Genomic DNA, 22,271 nt, shown 5'->3' with positions numbered 1-22,271 from the left:
TGAGATAGGAAGAATCTTTTGGTCAGATTGTTTCATGTTCAAAGTCAGAACCAAGAATGCCCACAGGGAAACAATCAGAAGCTATCTGACCACGGGCTGGTGTACTCGTGGCTCACTTCTCCACAGAGCCATGGCCCTAGAAGCTTCATTTTCCTTTGTTATATTAATAAAACTCAATGTATAGTTTTATATTAAATAAGACAGAGTAAAGGGACCATTAACGGTCCTTGAAATCCCCCTACCCAGAAGCCACCACTGCCCCACATTTTGGGTTGTTAACTTTTGTCATTTTAAAAAATTAGATTATGTCTACACATTTTGCTATTGTTCTAGGGGATAAAAGGAATGGAGGGAAAGGACTAGGCGTCCTGTTCACATGAAGCTACGACCCAGGAAAACCTGTTAATGCTATAGAATAAAAGGGAAGGTTCGGAGGAGCTGGGAATGCTTTCTAACTGATCCCTTCAGGGATGACAACGGAGGCATGCAGTTGCCAAAACACATCACGCTTAAGACTTTACAGTGTTTTACTGCAGATCTTTATACCTTGGCAAAAGAAAACAATCTTACAGAAATACTAGAGGAGAGAACATACGGGACAATTAAAGAGGCAACATACATAGCACTGTTAACCCATCACATGCTGAGCTCTAACGAGTTACACCGCCGCCACCCCCCGCCCACTTTTCAGTTTCAGAGAGGGTGGGCAGCCAGGCCACATCCTTCAAAGGGGAATCCCCACCAGTTGCCAGACTCTCCATCTCTTCTAGTGCCCCCCAAAACCCTCCACCCACATTACACTTCTCCAAAGAGTCCAAGACAAACAGAAAAGGAAGACAGAAGGGCTTAACCTTCACAGATTACAGACACTTCTTTCTGGTCAATACCTGGCATTCACAATGTTGTCCTTCATAGAAACAAAGTATGTGAAGTGGTTAATAATCCACATCAGCTCCATTAAATACCTCCTTACAAAACACAGAACTTTAAGTTTAATAGGACTGTGACTGTACTGAGTACTAGAAACTATGGAGAAAATTAAAGCAACATTCCTCCACTGCCCCCACCCAAGTACGTCTGTATGTGACCGATGTTGGCTGGCATTTGGAATCCAAGAGCAAACACTCCCATGACAGCCCCTTTGAGGAGCACACTCTCTGGTAGAGGAAACACACGTGGTGCACAGTAAGCACAGTGCAGCCTCACAGGTGGGAGACACCACCTTCTGTCAGTGCTCTCCAGGAGTGGTACAGTTTTACAGTTCCCATCACTGCTGGGGTGTGCTGGTTGTTTTTGTTTTTTTTTGTTTGTTTGTTTGTTTGTTTTTTGGTTTTTTTTTTTTTGCACTGTTTGGAAAGATAATATGAGGGAAGTTGGCACTACAAAGGGCAAAAGGGAGAATATAAAAGGAAAAAAATACAGAGGCCACAGGAAGTCTGCCTGAAGAGCTGCTTGAGTGGAGTCTAGTTGACAAGAGGCAAAGGCAAAAGCATAAACCTGGCTCTTGAGAAGGAAGAAAAAAAGAGAAAGAAAGAAAGAAAGAAAGAAAGAAAGAAAGAAAGAAAGGAAGGAAGGAAAAAAAGAAAGAAAAGGCCGGTTCCTCCTAAGAGTCACAAAGGGTGGAGCTGGCAGTGTGGCTGGGGGTCTTTCTCAGAGCAGGGCGGCTGGGGCATTGTCACAGCGCAGAGCAGACTAGGAGGCCTTGGGCCCTCAGAAGCATGGGGTCACTTAAAATCTGATATTTATAGAAGTTTTAGGTCATTTGCACTCCGCCAACGGAGCAGGTACCATTTACAAGGAAATTTGCAGCTGACCTGCAATTAACAAATTTAGTCAATCATAGTGCTGGCCCTCGAGAGCTAGCCAGGGAACTAGACAGCTAACTGTAACACAATAGGATCAGTGTCCAAATGAAAACGCACAGAGGAAAGCTGCCGATATTACGTTTGAGTGGTACAAAGCGAGCACGTGCTTCCTGTGGCATTTTGAAGAAACTCCTGGAGGTGAAGGGCGGCCAGACCATCTTTAAGGATCCTTTAAGGAAAACAGAGAGGTGTTTCAGGGACTGTAAAACTTGGCAAGTGTGTGGGTGTCTGACCCTAGGCAGGTGGAAAGGACATGTGGGGCAAAAGACAGATAGGATCAATTATTTATTGAGGTAGTTGGCGTAGACTGTCACATTTAGATATCATGAGCTCCTTCAAGTGTGTGTGTGTGTGTGTGTGTGTGTGTGTGTGTGTGTGTGTGTGTGTGTGTGTGTTTTCACTCTTCCTGTTTGTGCATGTTTAAAAATTGGGGCTGGGACCAGAAAGATGGCTTATCCTACAAAAGCCCTTGCTACATAAACCTGATGGCCTGAGTTTGAATTTTTGGAACAACCAGTGACTGCATGCAGTGGTGCCTTTCTCTAATCCCAGCGTTCCTACCACAACACGGGATGTAGACACAGGAGAACACACCAGAAACTCACAGGTCAGCTAGCCTGGAATATACAGCATTGTGGAACAAAGTAAAGAAATCCTGCTTCAAGCAAGGCAAAAACCAACACCCAAATTTGTCCTAGGATCTACACACACACACACACACACACACACACACACACACTGTACACATGCACAAAATTATAGTAATAAATACTTAAGGAAAAACACAATAACTGAAGCCCGTGAAGGTGAAATAGATTCCTCAAAGACCATCACAGAGTCTTAGGACAAGGACAAGGATTAGAACCTTGACCTTTGCCTCCCGGCCCCTGACTTTTGGTCACAGTTCATCAGGAAGTCCTGACCTCATAAGGTAGTTCTGAGGGCCGAAGTAAAAAATGCCTTTGTAAAGTGTGGGCCTTTGACAAGCATTAACTGTAAAAATAATTTGCAACCACATTTTTCTGCTATGGCCAATTATTTATTCAGCAAACACTTCTTGCATAAAAATGCCACGTGAGGCACCATTCTGGGCGCTGGGGATGTAATAGGAGAAATCTCTTCATGACATTCTGCAGTAGGCCAGCCAGCTGACTTCATAAAGGACTTGTTCTGAGAGAAGCAGAAACCTCAAGGTGATGTAGTCACTGTTTCTAATATTGAAAAAGGAAAAACAACTTTTATGTCCATTAATAGGTTTGCCTTGAGAAAAACAAAAACGATGCTTCCTTACTACAGAAAGCAGAAGTCGCTTTCTGCAGTATCGTGGGAGAGATGCCATGACTCATCAAGGGAGAGAGAGGGGAAGAAAAGCAAGTTCTAGAACAACAGTTCTCAACCTGTGAGTTGAGACCCCTTTGGAGTTGACCAACTCTTCCTCAGGGATCACCTAAGACAAGTGGAAAACACAGATAGTTAGTTACATTACAACTCATAACCAGAGCAAAATTATATTAGAAGTAGCAATGGAAATAACTGTGGTGGGGGTAGCATCACCACAACATGAGGAACTGTATTAAAGGGCTGCAGGATCAGGAAGGTTGAGGACCAGTATTGTAGAACAGTACATAATGCAATTCTGTCACTGTTGAAACAGGCGTCCCTTGTCTGTGTGTCTGCATGTCTGATTGCACACACAGATCTAGACGGAAACTTGGAGAAACTTACTGGAGAGATTTACACTAAGCTGGCAGCAGAGTGACTGAAGGACGGGAAAGGGGACCTGGAGAGCCCTCTGTGACCTGGATGCTTTTCCTGGTGACGCCATGTACTTCTTGATTGTTTAATTGCTGACATCGAGAACGCATCCGTGCCCTGCCCGTGCAGTTAAGCAAGGAGGCACAGGCATGTGAGCAGTTTAGTTACAGCAATGTGATTATGCTGTCGTTCCTCTTTTAATCTCCTTTAATGTCGCTTTAATAGGTCTACGCAGGGATATAGACATATAGATGAGACGGTGCCAAGACATAAGAGGAGGGATCAGAACATGGCCTCCTAGCTTGAAAGTCTTGCCTCTCTCCACCCCAGCTGCAGTTTTATAGAGAAACCTTTTTTTTTTTTTAAGAGCATCATGGATTGCTGGATGGGAACACTTGCTCTCCCAGTTCTGAGACACATGTAATTATTTCTCAGCTAAGTAGCCTCGAGGTTCTTTGTGATAGATATGACTTCATTATAAGAGCATCAAGCCTCTCCCAGAGGTGACTGAGCCGGAAGAGTCGATGTGAGGGTTCTAGGATGAGGGCTGGTTCTCTCTAGGGTTCCCCCTGGTTCTTAACCCACACTGAGTCAGATATTCTTAGCTTCGGCCTAAGTCTTCGAGCCAGCTCGTACAACCTGTGTTAATGCATGGTCTCTGCAACCCTGGGCAAGCGGCTGCTGTTTCTGAGTTTCTGGGAGAGGGCATTGGAATAACGGGACCTATAAAGCCATCTCTAGCCCTGCACATCTGATTTCGACTATGAAAATGATGGAAGAATGACACCACCCATACATTCATTCCTGGGCATCTGCCATGGGCTGTTGAAGGTACCAGGAAGATAGACCTAGTACAGAAGTGTGTGTGCGCTCCACCACACTCCCCTACGATCTGCTCTGGACCTTCCCACACATGTGTTTCCTTTCTCGTGGCTATGAAAAGAATATTTGGCAAATGGTCCTCAAAGAGGAAGATACCTATTCTGATCCATAGTCCTGGGTACAGTCCATTATCACAGGGAAGGCACAGAGGTAATCGGGAAGCAGACAGAGATGAATACAGCCTTTGCTTCAGTCCTGGGTACCATAGAAGGATGCAACCCATAGTTGGGGTAGGTCTTCCTGATGCAATTTAGCCACTCACCCTCCGTTGAAGATATTCCCAGAAGTTTGCCTCCTAGTCCATTCTACATGTCATCAAGTTGAAGCTTAATGTTACCTATCAAATTTGGCCCCCGACCCCCAGTGTCCCCTCCCATTGCCAGACAGCTTCGTGTCCTAAAAGACTACACCACACGTATATTCCAAAAGGGAGCCTCATGTGGGAACAGAAATGGTCTCAAGTCAGCATCAGCTCTGAGAGGGCTAGAGATAGGACTTCAAGTCTCTCTGGCCAGTCCGGTGATCCAGCCAACTGTCATGTGAGCACTTTCTGTGTGCAAAGCCAGTAGTAGATTGTGGGAACACAGGTGGGAGCCAAAGAAACCTCCAGCTTACTGACCAGCATGTAGAGGGTAAATATCTTGGGAGGACAGTACCTTCTGGTGGAGTCTTCAGACCTGTGCCCTTTGTGGGCCACCAGAGAATTGGTCTGGCCAGACTTATCTCCAGGTCACAAGGAAGCCCAACAATAGCACTGAGTGAGGAGTCAGAGCTGCAAGTCACTGCAGAGTGTGGCATTGGATCCCATTACAGATGGTTGTGAGCCACCATGTGCTTGCTGGGATTTGAACTCAGGACCTCTGGAAGAGCAGTCAGTGCTCTTAACCCCTGAGCCATCTCTCCAGCCCTATCTCAAGTAAAGGCAATTTATATCTGTGGGCTGAAGGGTGCTTGTCCAGAAGAGGAAATGCAGTTGTGGAGGGTGTAGAGGCCAGCCCAACTGGTCTTTGTCTTCAAGCCATGTGATCAGGCAAATGATTAATCTCCAGAGACTCAGTTTCTCTTTCTCCAAAATGGGAGTAATAGCAATTGCAAGTGTGACAGTATTTGAGAGAAATATCGAAGATAACTATTTGCAGAAAAGTCGGGTATAATGCACGTTGGAACATAAGTGAATGCTGTTTTATCTGTGAGAGACATGTCCTCCTATTCCCACCTGAGGACCAATAGTCAGCTATGTGAGGTGTTCCAGGAACAGTGCTGTCAGCCATCGGGGCCTCCTTCAGTAAAGTGGTTATACTGTGACCTAGGGAGCTTCTCAGTAGGAAGATTAGAGGCTAAGAGGACCCCAGGAGCCTGAGCATCTGGAGACCCAGCTCTGGGTCTTCTATTCTGAGAATTCACTCTCCATTTTGAGACTAATTTATCATGTGTGTAATGTTTTTATTATAAAACAATATATGAGCTTGAGACCCCATATGAAGAACAAGGCCAACCAACCAGAGTTTCCAGGGACTAAGCCACTACCCCAAGACTGTACATGGACTGACCCTGGGCTCCAACCGCATAGGTAGCAATGAATAGCCTAGTAGGGACACCAGTGGAAGGGGAAGCCCTTTGTCCTGCCAAGACTGAACCCCCAGTGAATGTGATTGTTGGGGGGAGGGCGGTAATGGGGGGAGGATGGGGGGAACACCCATATAGAAGGGGAAAGGGAGGGGTTAGGGGGATGTTGGCCTGGAAACTGGGAAAGGGAATAACAATTGATATGTAAATAAGAAATACCCAAGTTAATAAAGATGGAGAAAAAATTAAAAAAAGAAAAGAAAAACAAGCAAAAAAAATCAATATATGAGGGGCTGGAGATGCAGCATGGTTGGTAGAGTTCTAGTCTAGCATTCATGAATCCCTGGTTTAGATTCTTAGCATCATATAAGCTGGTTGTAGTAGTCAATACCTGTAAGGCAGCGTTTACTAGGTAGACACAAGAAGATCTGTAATTCAAGGTCATCCTTGGCTTCATGGTGAGGTTGAAACCAGCCTGGGCTACGTGAGACCCAGACTCAACAACAACATCAAAACATTATATGATTCAGAAAAAAATAAAAAATATGGCAGAAGAACCAGAAGTCAGACTGAAGGTAACTCTCCCATCTTGCTACTGTCGACAACTATGTATATGTTAGAAGGACAGACCATACACACATACAGAGAGACAGAGACAGAGAGAGGGGGGGTTGGGGAGGGGATCGGGGGAGGCAAAGAAACATAGTAACCCTCTTAAAACAAGAAATATTTTATATGACCAGGAATAAAATAATGCTAAGAGGCAGGTGGATCTTTGTGAGTTCAAGACCAACTTGGTATATACACAGTAAGCTCCAGATCTGCCAGAGCTACATGGTGAGATTCTATTTCAAAAGTAAAACAGAAATCATTTTATATTGGGAGGCTCTTCCACCAACATTGTCACAAAGGCTGCATTTTCCCAGAGTATCTCACAATCAGAGGTGTTTGTGGCTGTGGAGTCTGAGGTCTGTCTTTCTTCAACCTTCATTCTCAGATTCTGGATATATTTTATCCTTTAGCCCTCTCCTGAACATTTTATATCCTTAAGCAATGTGTTCACCTTTAATGCACTTGGCTTTTTCTCTGTGAAGGTGTCATGAAGCAAAAAACAAAACACCTTTTTTCTTCAAACAAGTAAACAGTTATTCCAACACCATGCTGGTACCATCTAACCTTTTTCTATTGTAGGAAACAATCTCCACTTCGTTCTAGATGTCATACTTTGTGGTATTGACCTGCTGGATTTTATCCTACATTACATTTTATGTTACTTACTAATCACTTTCACTTTGTAATATATTTTTTTAAATCAGCTAGGACAGTTTCATCTCATTTATCTCTTTTAGAAAATATTGTCTGTTCTTGCATATCTATTCTCTGAGATACTTTTTAGAATCAATCCTCTAGCTACTTTAGTTGTAAACTATACTGGGATTGTGTAAACTATATAAACTGATTTGGGAAAGGGTTGTAGCCTTTACCATGGCCAAGTATCTCATCCAGAATTTAGACTGTGATATATTCATTCTTTGGTTCTGACTAGGTCTTGATATTTATTCAGGAGCTGTTGCATTTTCAGTTCTGAGGGTGGCTTATGCTTTGGTTTTGTTCTAGTGAATGGAATGGTTTTCCATTCTTCTAAGTTGTTCATTCTAATGGATGAAGAAACCAGCTTGTGTCCAGGGACCCTTTTGGCCCTAGTTCTCCTAGTGCTGCTATGAATTAGTCAGCCCTAACTCTTACATGTTCTGCTTAATAGTGCCTTCACTTATTACCAGAGTAAAGTATGTCTTGTGTAGGAAATTAACCCAGTGCTTCAGAAACAACCCCTGAAGATCTGGATGGCCTCCTTCAAATATATATTTGATTTCAGTTAAAAAGAGAATTTTAGCCAGGCAGTGGCTGAACATGGCTTTTATCCCAGTACTCAGGAGTCCAAGGCAGATCTCTGAGTTGAAGGCTAGCCTGGTCTACAGAGTGAGTTACAGGACATCCATGGCTACACAGAGAATCCCTGTCTGGAAAAACCAAGAGACAAAGAGAATTTTAATACATACTATACACACACACACACACACACACACACACACACACACACACCATACATAGTTTTCAAAGAGCAACAGATACACATAATATCTTATTGCCCACATCCCCCACTTTGCATATTGTAAATCTTCCTCTGCTTTATTCTTAACTATTTTTTCACACACTCTGTATTAAGCATCTATATTTATTTAGGCAGTTCCCTGATGTCCGACATTTAGATTGGTCCATCTTTCAACATTGTCAATAATTACAGAGTGAACATTCGTCTCCCTTCATAAATGATGGCTTTGCAAGAAGTTCTAGAAGTGGAATTTCTGGAACTTAAAGCATCCGGCAATGTTGGGCGTTTGTGACAAATTGACAAATTGCCCTTGAGGAAGCCTGCGAGCATTCGCTCTTCCACCTCCACTTCTTAATACGGATTTTTTTCCCCTTTAGACTCTGAGTTCTTCCAGGGGCAGTGTTTCCATCTGCCACCAGCTATGTTCTGGCCATCCACAGCCTGAAATAAATTCTAGAGCCCTAGCTTCTCAGCCTCAGGTCGGTTTCATGAAGGGATGGATCCTCAGCTCTGGGCTCTGACATCTAAGGTTGAACTAAAATGGTTAACTTAGCCTCAATCTTTTTTTTTTTTTTTTGTTCTTTTTTTTCCGGAGCTGGGGACCGAACCCAGGGCCTTGCACTTCCTAGGCAAGCGCTCTACCACTGAGCTAAATCCCCAACCCCTAGCCTCAATCTTTGCTTGCAACAGCAGGTGTCCGAGCCCCAGGGTGTGTGTGTGTGTGTGTGTGTGTGTGTGTGTGTGTGTGTGTGTGTGTGTTTGTGTACTAGATGATCTGTCTGAGCTTTAAGTAAAAATAAACAAACAAACAAACAAACAAACAAACAAATAAATAAATAAATAAATAATGCCCCTCCCTTGTCTGTTTCATCAGGGAAAGGGGTGTCATACTTCTCTGGTCAGGTGTTCTCTTGGCAAGAAACACACCTCACTGACTGAGAAACGCTCCCAGCGAGCGAGCGACTACAAACACATCTGCATTGACAAGTTGAGACTTACATCCTTCTATGGTGTTTTTGCTCTTTTGAAAATGTTAATAAAAACTTAATGTGGAAAAAAAACAACTTTTTCCAAATATGTGTACCAGTGGGCCCGAGGCAACTCATACTTTCTTGAAATAAAGTAAGTAGGTCACTCACATCAATCATATTGTCTTAGCACATTTTTTCCAAATTAGGAATTCTCCATCCATCATCCCACAGCATGGCATCCCGTTTCCAAACATTTCCTTTTAATATGCTCTTTAACATGATAAGCAAATCTAATAGAATACATTAGTGTCACTTGCCAGTGATGGAGTGTTTCCTCCTGCTGCTGTCCTCCATGAGGAGTTTGGGGAGATGGTTTTTTGTTTTGTTTTGTTTTGTTTTGGGTTTTTTTTTTTATGAGCTCTATCCCTGACAGCCATCAGTTGTTGAAAATATGACAATGGTCCTCAGGCTAATCCAAGGCCACATTTGAGATGGTAGCCTGAGAAAAATAGCCAGCGGTTCTATCTTACCACTTTGTATGTCATCGATGTAGAAACTCAAAAGACGCATGTGTCTCTCCAAGTAATGGGTCGAGGTTCTGTACACAGAGGAGTGTTTACATTTAGCCTGTGCCTTCAGTGATGCTGCATTTCCCTGGCTTCCTGTTCAAGCTATGCTGCCCACAGAACATACATGTCCAAGTCTCCTAGACTGTGCAGAAATAGAAGACCCTTGGCTTTGAGTGTGTGCAATGCTCTAGAACTTGTTGCCATTTTTTCCAAGTGGCTTTGGACCCGGTTTGAGAGGCAAGCTCTGATTATGACCCAGCTGTGATAAATGTTAATTCCAGTTCACATATGTGACAACGTTTACCTGGCAAAAACAGATCTTTCCTTCCACTCAGATCTCTGGTTCTCCAACTCATGTGTTCAGTGTTAGCAATTGGATTTTTAGAGGAATTTTCTTTGGACTAAGTTTTGGAATAAAACACTCAGACAAGTTGGGAAGGAAAGATGTGTACATAGAAAGTCTAGGAATTCCATCCCCTTGGGCTCTTGGCCACTTAACAGGGAAATATCTGAATGAAGCAGGGCAAGAGCTGTCTTTTGAGTGTGTAGAATTGTGTACTCCTGAAGACACCAGCTTAGATGCCTACCCTGTACCCTAGGAGAATGTTCCACTGGTAAAGTGCTTGTCTTGTAAGTTTGAAGACCTGGGCTCATTCCATGTAGAGCCAAAGTTCTGGAGCCGAAAGACAGGGACAACCTGGGTCCTGCTAACTAGCCAGCCTAGCCTATGTCTCAAAGTCCAAAGCGACACCGTACCTCAAAATACAAGGTGAGGCCATAGAAATGGCTCAATGGGTAAGAGTGCTTGCTACCAAGCATTGTGATCTAAATTCATCCTCAGAACCCACATGATAGGAAAACCCTATCATGCAAGCAGTCTTTCACACATGTAGAGTGGCACTTGTTTCTCTCTCTCTCTCTCTCTCTCTCTCTCTCTCTCACACACACACACACACACACACACACACACACACACACACTCACCATCTAAAGTAACCATTTAAAGACTTGAGGTTCTGAGTTTGTGTGTCCCAGTCAACAAAAAGGACTGCATGTTAGGGACACAGAAATGAGACTAGTGCCTGCTTTTAAAAAGTATCAAAATCCTGAGGACAAATGGTAGGCAGCCACACAAAGAGGCACGAGTGAGAATCAGAAGAACAAAGCCAGCGAGAGCCCCAGATGATCTAAGGTGCAAAGCTGGCCAGCAGTGTCTCCTTCCATGTCTTTTCAACATACCTACCTGTAGTGGAAAGCCTGTCAGGGCCATGTTGGTGCTTATAACCCTGAATCTTCAGTTTTACATTTATCCTTTGACATTTGCAATATCCTAGTGCGTTTGCAATATGTATCCTCTGCTGTGGTTCAGAGTGCTGTCCCAGAAATTTCATCGGGCATAAGAAGTCTCCTGTTAAAGGGCTTCTCAGTGAGTTGCACAATTTGCGGAGGTTTTAACTTTTCCTTCTGGCCTCAGAAGAGATGAGGAATGCAGGACATCAGGTGCTCTGATGGCTTATTTGTTAAACAAATATTTATTGAGCAACTTGTATCTACTTGACATTGGTTAGGAGACCAAGCAGACGGATACAATGTTAGGGGCTCTACCTTCCTAGAGTTCACCTTCTGCAGGAGGCAGACAGACACAATGTTGGGGGAGCAGACAGAAGGATACAATGTTGGGGGCAGGCAGAAGCATACAATGTTGGAGGACAGGCAGAAGGATACAATGTTGGGGGACTCCACCTTTGTAGAGTTCACCTTCTGGGGGGAAAGGCATGAAGTGAAGAAGAAGCTGTCAGAGTTACAGGAAATAAAAGAATCAAGCAGTGCATTGCAGGAGGAGGAAGTGTGTACCCCCGAAGGCTGAGGAGGAGGGGGTACCAGGCAGACCTGTAACAGGGGACAGGCCCCCTAGGCAAGGGTCTGGCAAGTTCAAACACAGGATGATTCAGAAGACACCCTGAAGATCAAAAGGAAGAATAGCAGCAGTTGAGACTGGAGGAGGCCCAACACAATGTGGGGCTTTGGGGACAATGGAGAGCCACTGTGAGTTATGAATATTGGGGTTCCCAGTGAGAGCCACTCTCAGCCACCATCTGCTCTGACCTCATCAGCACCAGCTTCTCTGCAAAGTCAAAACAAGTGTTCAGAGAGCATCAGCTTTTATTTCTACAGTAATCTTTGTACCCAACCACCATAGCGTTTTTAATAACAAACTGGCAGAGAGTCAGACATCTGTACTTGAAAAAAAAAAGCCAGGCCAAGTATTTCTAAATGTTTTATATTTACTTGTAACGTTAGAATAACCACGAGGTTGCTTTCTAAATAATCGGAACCATTCTCATTAGGGTCCCACAGACCTCGTCCTTCGTGGGTTTGGGTGGTGGTTTTCATTATGGCAGTGACATTGATCTGACGGGAGTGAATCTCTCCTTGAACATTTGTGGAAAAAAAATGGGGAAGAAGTTGAGAGGAGCCAAAGCAAGCTAGGAAAATGAGAACTCAGGAAAGATAACCATCAGCTTGGCACTGGGGTAGCATCGAAGGGGTCCAGGCTTTGAAGTCCAACAAAGCTGGGCTGGCAGTGGAGTTCAGCGAGGCAACCTTAGGGGAGTCACTTGACATCTCTGAGCTTCAGGTCACTCCCTGGCCCTAGTTTGTGCAATTGTGCTGAGGGCCAAGAAGGGTATCACCAGCGAAGGGTCTGAGCCAATTTTGCTCCCTGATTGCAACCTCCAAAATTACTGTCTCCACTAAGTTGTACTTGAAGTTTGTCTGCAAGTTCTAATAGATAAAATACAAGATTCCCAGTTAACCTTAAATTTTGGATTGTAGCCAGCAATTAGTGTAATCCGTTCCTATTTGGTATATTGCTTAGAATATACTTGGAGTCGTAAAAATATGTACGCACACCTATCAAAAATTTAAACTTGACTGGGTGCTTTGTCTGGAGACCTTTTTTCTAAAAGTTTAATTATCAAAAGAACATCTATCTGGAGTGGCTTTTGAGAGCTGGCCCAGGCCAGCCATGAGCCAGGCCCCTGTGTCAGGAACACTTTAAAGCACAGACTCCATTTGTAGAACAGACCTGACTTTGAGTAGAGGCTCTGGCAAGACGGAGCCGGAAAGCAGCTAAAGAGCTTGCGGCAATCCCATTTGGTCTGCTCTGTAGACACACCACACAGAGGCAAATAACCAAAGAACCTCAACCTAGTCAGATTGCTCCAGAATAAACCAGGTTTATCTATTCAGAATCCAGGTTTATCTAGCATCCTCTGTGGCCAATGGGAAGCCAGGTCTGTGAGCCCGGGCTGTGAATCTTTCTAAATAACACAAACTGCAGGGTTATATACCACCTACTTATTTTATGCCTTGTCAGAAAAGGAGGTTAAACTCCCTAAACCTTCCTCCCGGCCCATGGATGCCATGATGGCGAAGTTGGGAGTTATGCATGGCTTGGCACACACTGAGGGAAACCGCTGAGGAAGGGAGGGGAAGTCAGGCCTGGTCCCTGATCACATCCCTGCAAGCTTCGAGAGACTCCCGAGGACGTCCCAGGAGACTTAGGCTGGGCTTATAAAGAAGGATCTTGACATCAAGAAGAGCAGCCAGCCAGTAAATTCCTACTTACTTCATTTTCTAAGGCTTCTGAATGTGTTTTGAATTTTCTCTAAATTAAGATAATCATGAAAGGTTAAGATATTTCAACAGAGTGCCACCTGATCCGAGGGCTTGAATTGTATGCCTAATTAGTTCCTGTGCATACGGCTCAGAATGTCTTATAAAAACAGGGTAATGACTTGAGGTATATTTGGGTATTAGATGGGGCAATGTTAAAGGAACATTCAAACCCATCTCAAAGCCTTGAACCTGCCCTTGATCTGGGCTGGGAGCTTTGGCTGACATCTGTTTCAAGGAGATACAAAAGAAAGAGAAAAGGTAAAAAAGGAAGAAAGAAAGAAAGAGAGAAAGGAAGAAAGAAAGAAAGAAAGAAAGGAAGGAAGGAAGAAAGAGAAGGAAGGAATCAAAGGAAAACAATGGCTTTACAAACTCGTACCCAGATAGACATCCGGCATTAAAATACTTCAAATTCAGCACAACTGGAGGAACGTGTGGTCTGGGAATAGGAGTTGGGGACAGTGAAGAGGAACTTATGTCAGGATACACAGATACCCTTAGAACTGCTGGAGAAATAGGCCTTACTGTGTCCAGGGAGGGATCGAATAGGTCATAAATGTCCCAGTGACTTTCGTTCCTGTCTTGTGCTTCAGTTCCCAGCACCCCATCATGTATACCTGTGTGGAACCTGATCCGTGTCAGAGACACTCCTCCTACAACCCTGCTCCCATGGGATCCCAACTGCCATACTCCACTCTGGGAAGGTACTTTCTGAGACTCCCCAGGAGGAGTGCCGTGCTACATGAACATCCCTAGGCCCCTCCCTAGCTGCCTTCTCCATTTTTGCAGCCAAACTCCTCTTCTCTAGGTGCTCTACGTCTACTCTGTAATATTGGCCGCATGTTGAAAATGGCTGCCCGGGACTGGGGATTTAGCTCAGTTGGTAGAGTGCTTAGCCTGCACCAAACCCTGGGTTCACTCCTCAGCACGAGGCACTCACATAGACCTGCTGTGGTGGCATATGCCTATAATCCCAGAACTCAGGAGGTAGTTACAAGAGGATCATGAGTTCAGGGTCATGCTTGGTTGTATAGAAATTATATGTTTTAGGCTAGCTTGGGCTACATAAGGTCCTGTCACAACAAACAAACAAACAAACAAACAAACAAACAGAAAACCCAAGAGAATAAGCAATTGACAAAAAGAAAAGGAGGAAAGAAATTGTGGAGGAAGGAGGGATGGTGGAGGGAGAGAGAGAAAGAGAGAGAGAGAGAGAGAAAATCAGCTATTTACCAACTCAGATCTTTAAAGAGATCTCAGAGGCCTCTGCCTGTCCCTTTACACCTATACTGCCTCAGGCCATTCATTCATCTACTCCTTCTGTCCTTTGGCTAAGGGTCTCCTCAGCACCTGTTGGCTGGGTTTATGATCCACGGAATACTGAACAGCTCCAGTGAGAGAGGAGTTTGAGGGCAGACCCCGGAAGGGGCATCTGAGAGATGGGATACATCATACATCACGACACAGTAAATATAAGAGGAAAATGACTCTTCCAGAAGAGTCAACAGGGAAGCTTCTCCACACACACACAGTATGTGCCAAGCTCTGAATGGAATACTGATTAAGACAATGGTGACTCAGGGTGACAAGGCCCTCCAGGAGAATGAAAGATATGAACCAAACGCCGAAGAAAGGAAGCCACGGTGTGTGGTCCAAAAATAACAAGTGGCTGTACAGCGTCCAACCATCTACAGCTCACCTGCTCATCTGGCCCTCGAGCATTCCTGTCAGGTAAGGCAGGTGTGGTCTGGTCTTGTTGTTGTTTGTTTTTTGTTTGTTTTATAAATAGAAAATTTTAGAATGCCACAGCTGAGATGCACCTTTGAACTTGGGCTCAGAATTCTCGAGTTCTCTGGAAGCTAAGACGCTAAGACTTCAGACGGAGGTCAGATTACAGAGAGTCTTAAAATTGAGGGAACGGAACAGGGGAAGCCAGGGCAGAAAGGCTGCGGACTGGGAATGGCATGGACAGAAAGCTGGGGTAAGCGGTAGTTCCTCGGAGATCATCAGAGCCAAACTGGGCTGGGGGCCAGGGGAGGGAGAAAAGATGAATATATAAAAGGGAGGTAGAGACCTGTGGGGCAGAAGGCAGGAAAGAGCTTCCCAGACCCACTGCGGCTGCGCATCCAGAGAGATGCTGGCTATCCTCCAAAGCTACGGCACAGCCCTAACTCAGGGCAAACTCACAGAACCCGGAGCTCTTACACATGTGATGTCATGGGCCCTCTAACAACCAACGACAAAGCTGTTCTTGCTGCTGCCATCTTAAAGATGGGCAAACCGAGGCACCAAGAGGTTAACGATTTTAACTGTGCCCTCTTTGGCAGGAAACAGCGTCAGCGGAAAGTGAGCAGACTCCCAACTCAATCCTGACTTTCTGACCACTGCCCGCAGTCACCCCCATTATTGTGCGACTCAGAAGGCCAAGGAGGAGGTTTCGCTGACCATCAGAATACATCTACCTAGATTTCCTATTGTACAAAACTCTCCTCAGTTCAGCCCACAGTTACCTTTCTCCTTTGTTCCCTCCTGGGGAACTCAGAGGGCTCCTGCTGCCATAGTGAAGCAGGCAGGAGGTCAGATCTGAGCTGTGATAGAGCAAGCAGAGTGAGTGAGGGAGTGAAACCTTGTGAGCTGGGGACCCATCCTGGGGCAACGCAGCAGGAGACCTCCAATCTGGACCAAGCCAAGTGGGATGAAGATCAAAGGCAGGAGGGGGTATAGGCGGGTAGCTCCAACAAGGAACAGAAATGGGCAGGGTCCTTTGAAACTGCTTCCATATCGGCACTTGTCTGTGTGAACTGACAGACCTCTTTCTCTGAAGGTCTAGCACACTCCAACCTGGGTTGCATGGCAGAGTCTTGGGTCCCCAGGCTTGCCATGATCTCCCCACTCCAGGGCTGAGGATATAAGGATTGGGAAGGGTTCTGTGAATATATCCTCTCCCTCACCCCACACCACTGCAGCTTTGCAGCTTGTTGGAGCTCAGTCCACAGCCACAGTCTGTGGGATTGCCGCTCTGTGTCCTGGGTCCATGAATCCTGCATGGTGCTGCATATCACTCTCAGTGGCTCTGAGCATATTACTTCCCACACAGTTGGTCTTCCAAAAGTCTTCAGACATGCTCAATAAAGACTCTTTACATTCCGACCCAAGTCAATAAAATCGTGCAGCAGGGACATGTCCTGAGAGGCAGGACACAGTCCTAGATAAAGCACTGTCTAGGGAGCTCAAGATTCCATGCAAAGCACACTGACATGGATATGCACTGAGCAACGCAAGATGGGTGGGGTGCATCACTTCAGTCCCCGTCCTGTGGCCCTAAAAGCAAGACCAGCTGATCTATGTTCCTGAAGAGCACTAGACTGGCCAGTCCAAGTATCAGTCAGGAATCTCTATTGAAGGACACATAGATTGCCCCCAGTTGCTAAGGACTATTATTAATGGAAGAATGTCCATCGTGTGTTCCTATATATTGTGTCTCCAGTGGTGAGTATGGACTTCTGTCTAGCATATAACTGCCCCAGTACCATTCTCCAGTCTTAGCAGAGGTTGTATCTAAAGGTATTTTAGAAATAAAGGGGTTTTCTTCTCCCTGAAAATGTGTTCAGTTATGTGGCACACATTCATGTGTGCATTAATTAGTGCATATGCATGCACACATGCACACATTCATGCATTTCAAGAGCTGTCTGACTAAGGAACAAGTATCTTTCTGGTTCTCTGTTACAGAAATCCAAGTTGGGTTGCTAGGCTCTCATTTGGACAGTGCTCGTCATCACAAGAGAATGAGAACCACCGTCCTGTCCAGCTGGTTTCATTTCAGAGCATCAAAAAGGAAGAGAGCACTAGGTTGATCAAATAGCCTCATTTAGAGTGTCCACCCTCATCACTATTGCAACATGCATGTTTTAGTCAGCTTTTTACCCCTGTGAACAGATACCATGACCAAGGCAACTCTTATAAGGACCACATTTAGTTGGGGCTGGCTTACAGGTTCAGAAGTTCAGTCCATTATCATCAAGGCGGGAATATGGCAGCATCCAGGCAGGAATGGTGCAGGAGAAGCTCAGAGTTCAACATCTTCATCTGAAGGCCAATAGCAGAATATTGGCTTCCAGGCAGCTAGGATGAGGATCTTAAAGCCCACACCCACAGTGACACACCTACTCCAACTTGGCCTCACCTTCTAATAGCACCATTCCCTGGGCCGAGCAGCTACAAACCATCACAATGCATGACACAATCTTCAGCAATCGTAAGGACCTGGATGATACTCCTTGGATAGAAGGCCTAGGTTGGTTCCTTCTGGAGGCCCCTGAAGGAGACTGTTGCAAATCTCTCTCCTAGGTACTGGCAGTTGGTGTTGTTCCTTGGTTCATGACAACATGGGTCTAACCTCTGCCTTCATTTTCACATAGTGTTTTCCTTTCTATGTCTCTGTTTCCACATTTTCCTGTCCTGAGAAAGGCTATTCTAAATGATCACATACTAACTGGAGCACATCTCCAAAAGCATTGTTTCCAAGCCAGGGTTCATCCATCGGTGCAGGCAAATTTGGGGTAAGAGAGATGCTGGAGACCCAGACCCATATAGAGAATCAATAATTATGTAGCACGAATAGCAAGCTGTCTCTCTAGCTGGTGTGCTGTCAACTTCTCATGCACAATCCTTGGAACAGAAGCAGCAAGTCCGATGTGTAGGAGATACCCTTCAGAATGCCTAGTCTGGCTCACTTACCTGGAGATAAGTAGGGCATCATTGTCATAGGTTAACGCCCTTTGCTTGGAGGCTTTTCCCACCATCACCATCACCACCACCACCACCACCACCATCACCACCACCACCACCACCACCACCACTACCACCACCGTCTTCTTGTTTCATAGCTGACAACAGGGAAGTCCTAAGAGATAATTTCCTTAAGTTACACCATGGGTGGGTGACAGATTCAGATCCAGGGTCAGCCCTTGACTCTGCCCAATGTCCATCACACATGAACATTACGATCTCTAAAAGCACCTATGGAAGGTTTACTGGAATCAGGGGAACGTCATTTCCCCTGCCACCAGCCACTGAAAACACTTCAGGTTATTCAAAGAGGATAATGGTGCTATTATTTGACATAAATATGTCCACAGCCCTGTGGGAGGTGTGAATAAAGGCGTTTTTGGAGAAGTGCAAATATGTTTTTGTCATCACCCAGGACCTAAGCTGATCCAATGGAGGTGAGCTGCAGACGTTACAGCTTCGGGAGTAACCTCCAGTGACTTTCCATTTCCAACCACATTGTCCCCAGGGCCTATGACATGCCAGGTTCTAAATGCTGATCATTCCTTATCTCAGTTTTTCTCCCAACAACCCTTTGGTAGAGGAAGTCCTTTCTCCTTTACCTAGAGGGAATCTGAGTTTGGTTTGCTGGTATATTTTTTGTGTTTTTTCTCTCCAGAATGCCTCTGAGTAGGATAAGCACTCTTCAGTTCCAATGGTGCCTTGGTCTCTTATTACTAAAGTTGCACTTGCTGCAAAGGTAGGGGCTCACATCCTAAAATAGCTGCACAGAGATACTCACATATTGTATTAGTTAGACACTTAAAGTTTGTGCCACCACCTTCACTGTCAACTCGGCTGGGTCTGGATTCTCTAGGAGACATACTTTTGGGTGTGTCTGTGAGGATGTTCCAGAGAGGTTTAACTGGGGATGGAAGGCTCCATAGGTGGGCAGCACCATTCCACGGGCTAGCATCCTAGACTGGATGAAAAGGAGGAAGAAGGAAGCCGCCTGCCTGAGCCATCATTTGTCTCTGTTTTCTGACTGTGAAGATGTGAGCAGTGGCCTCATTCCTTCCCATGTATTTCCTGAGTGACAGACTGTATCCCTTCAAACTGTGAGCTATGTGACAGACTGTATCCCTTAAGACTGTTAGTTATGAGACAGACTGTATCACTTTAAACAGTGAGCCGGACAAACTCTCCTCCCTTCCTTATATTGTCAGGAGTTTTGTCACAGCAATGAAAAAAACATAACACAAAGTAAGAGTCAGTGGTTTTTAACATTCACAGATGCATGCAACCCTTACCACAGCCAATCCATCACCTTAAGGGAAAGTCAGTTACCTATAATGATCAATTCCCTCTCCTAACCCCCTTTCATCAACCCACAACCACCAATCTACTTTTTTTTTATCTCTATGGAATTACCAATTCTACACATTCCATATAAGCAAAAGCACACATGTGACTTTATGTGTCTGTCTTCTTCTGATCTCATAACCATTACAGAATGTATCCATACATTACTGGATGAATAACATTTCACCGTATGGATAAGCTACATTAGGAATGATGTTTCAGAAAACCATTCTCTTGAAATACAGATTAATGACTTTATTCAACAAATGGCATGTGATTAATGGAAACCTGTTAAGGAATTTGATTTGAGGCTCATAAATGCTTCATTCCTCAGGTCCCTAACAGCACCATCTTCATGCCTTTTTCAAGAGGCTGTGGCGGACTTTAGTAAGAGTTTGCTGGTAAACGTTTCTTTTTTTAAAAAAAAAAAGATGTATTTATTTCATGTATGTGAGTACACTGTTGCTATCTTCAGACACACCAGAAGAGGGCATCAGGTGTCCATTACAGATGGTTGTGAGCCACCATGTGGTTGCTAGGATTTGAACTCAGGACTTTTGGAAGAGCAGTCAGTGTTCTTAACCACTGAGCCATCTCTCCAGCCCTAGTAAACATTTAATATGAGATGAAAATCCAGAATATAAACAGAACTGAAGAATCTCTCCAGGGCTCCTCAGAAATCACAGAAATAGAAATTGAAGGGAGAGATCCTGGTAAGTAAATGTCTAAAAATGAATCTCCAGAGCTCACACACACTTGTAATTCCAGCACTGGGGAGGCAGGGATAGGTCGATCTCTGGGCTCACTCCATGGAAAGTTCCCAAGTTCCAGGCCAATAAGAAGCCATATCCCAAAAAACAACAAAGAGGTCAGATGGAGCCTGAAGTATAACGCTTGCTCATGTGCACACATCTACTCGGAAAAAGCAGCAGAAACAGACAGGAGGGGCTGCTGGGGCAATCAATTCAGGGGCTGAAAGGCAAGGTCTAGACTCCAACTCTTCTCCCAGATTCAACAAACAGACTTACTAACCAGTCTTTATCAAGCTATGATGGCCTCCCATCAAAATACAGCATGATGCTTCAGACCCACCCTCGGTTCCTGGGGCCAGAGCCCTGGATCAAGTCTTTTATGGAAAGGTTGTTTTCAGCTAATCAGATGTTTGTCCAATAGAGCTGGAGAATTAATCCCTCCCTGCCCCACTAGAACCACCTTAGGCTGAGAAGAGGCCTAGGGAACCAGAAGAAGGGGGTTGTAGAAGCAATTCTTGACCTGGAAATTTGAAAAATGTCCGTCATTCACAAAACCCCGTTGTTCTTTCCCCAGGGAAACTCCACCCCACCCTGATTTGATACTCTGCAGTCTCTCAGGAGGCACCTTCTATCTGTCTATAAGTCAGTGAGATTCTACTTCAGAAGCAGAGAGTCAAGGAAATACAGAGATGTGTGACCCTCTGTGGCTGGCTTGGGCCAGCCTGGCTGGCATGAATAGGAAAGGTACTGGGTGGGAAAGCCAGAGAGGCTAGGCTTGGATCTAGCCTCCTAGCTGGTCTATACCTGTTTTCTTACCTATGGGCTCCTATTTACCATTCTCCAGAGTGAAACGTTCAGTTGGAAGGCACTCACATGCTGACTCTGATTTATTAGTTAAGGCTGTCTAGAGGGTTGTGTTAAGTAGATTTTGATCTGGGATCAATTAGGCATGTCTGCTCTGTGCAAAGGAGCAGGGTACCCCATCTCCCCAAACGCAGCCACTCTTGACAGTACTACCCAAAGTTCTCTTGGTCTTAGATGTCCTGTGATTTTCTGACTTGCCTTTGTTCTTTTCCCTGTCTTCTCTGAGAATCCATTTTGAAGCTGTTCCTGTCCACCAATGACAGTGGTCTAACAGTGGGCTGTACAACTTTAGAGGAGTGTATGAGTGAGACTTATGACATGGAAGTCAGAGACAGCCAGGACAGAGGGGGCTAGCTATCCTAGAGATGAGAAGTTAGTATGAAAGGCTAGTCAACACAGAACCAAATCTCACAGCCCATGAAGCAGCGAACATGGGTAAGGTGATCACACCATGTTATTCACCAGGAGACAAAAACATGTTACCTGCTTCCATGCACCTAGATAGATCAGTACAGTCTGAGAAAGTGAACTCTGTCTTTAAAAACGATGAAAGATAAGGCTTTCATAAGCCAATAAAGTACTTATGTGTGAGTGTGAGGACCTAGGTTGGAGCCTTAAAACGTATGTAAAAATGTCAGGTGTGCGACAGGAGCCGGATGTAGATCGCTCCTGAGAGACACAGCCAGAATACAGCAAATACAGAGGTGAATGCCAGCAGCAAACCACTGAACTGAGAATAGGACCCCCGTTGAAGGAATCAGAGAAAGAACTGGAAGAGCTTGAAGGGGCTCGAGACCCCATATGTACAACAATGCCAAGCAACCAGAGCTTCCAGGGACTAAGCCACTACCTAAAGACTATACATGGACTGACCCTGGACTCTGACCTCATAGGTAGCAGTGAATATCCTAGTAAGAGCACCAGTGGAAGGGGAAGCCCTGGGTCCTGCTAAGACTGAACCCCCAGTGAACTAGACTGTTGGGGGGAGGGCGGCAATAGGGGGAGGGTGGGGAGGGGAACACCCATAAGGAAGAGGAGGGGGGAGGGGGATGTTTGCCCGGAAACCAAAGAATTATTATTAAGTATTAAATAAATTTAAAAAAAAATGTCAGGTGTGGTGGTGG

General features: G+C 44.9%; 1 long non-coding RNA gene and 1 other non-coding gene across 2 annotated transcripts in view; one reads left to right on the top strand and one right to left on the bottom strand.

Annotated features, from left to right (window-relative positions):
- Positions 1–22,271, top strand: part of Emx2os (Emx2 opposite strand/antisense RNA) — a 57,171-nt gene that overhangs the window by 10,618 nt on the left and 24,282 nt on the right. Inside the window, exons 2-3 of the transcript NR_176829.1 lie at positions 13,993–14,103; positions 14,736–15,130. This is a non-coding gene — a non-coding RNA (Emx2 opposite strand/antisense RNA). The remainder of the gene's footprint in view (positions 1–13,992; positions 14,104–14,735; positions 15,131–22,271) is intronic.
- LOC120100068 (uncharacterized) overlaps positions 1,319–22,271 on the bottom strand; it is a 54,676-nt gene continuing 33,723 nt past the window's right edge. Inside the window, exon 4 of the long non-coding RNA XR_010063325.1 lies at positions 1,319–17,488. This is a non-coding gene — a long non-coding RNA (uncharacterized LOC120100068). The remainder of the gene's footprint in view (positions 17,489–22,271) is intronic.

Source organism: Rattus norvegicus, chromosome 1, assembly GCF_036323735.1.
Source record: "Rattus norvegicus strain BN/NHsdMcwi chromosome 1, GRCr8, whole genome shotgun sequence".
NCBI lineage: Eukaryota > Metazoa > Chordata > Mammalia > Rodentia > Muridae > Rattus > Rattus norvegicus.
Note: the sequence above shows the minus strand (reverse complement) of the source record. Positions and strands in the feature narration are given on the sequence as shown.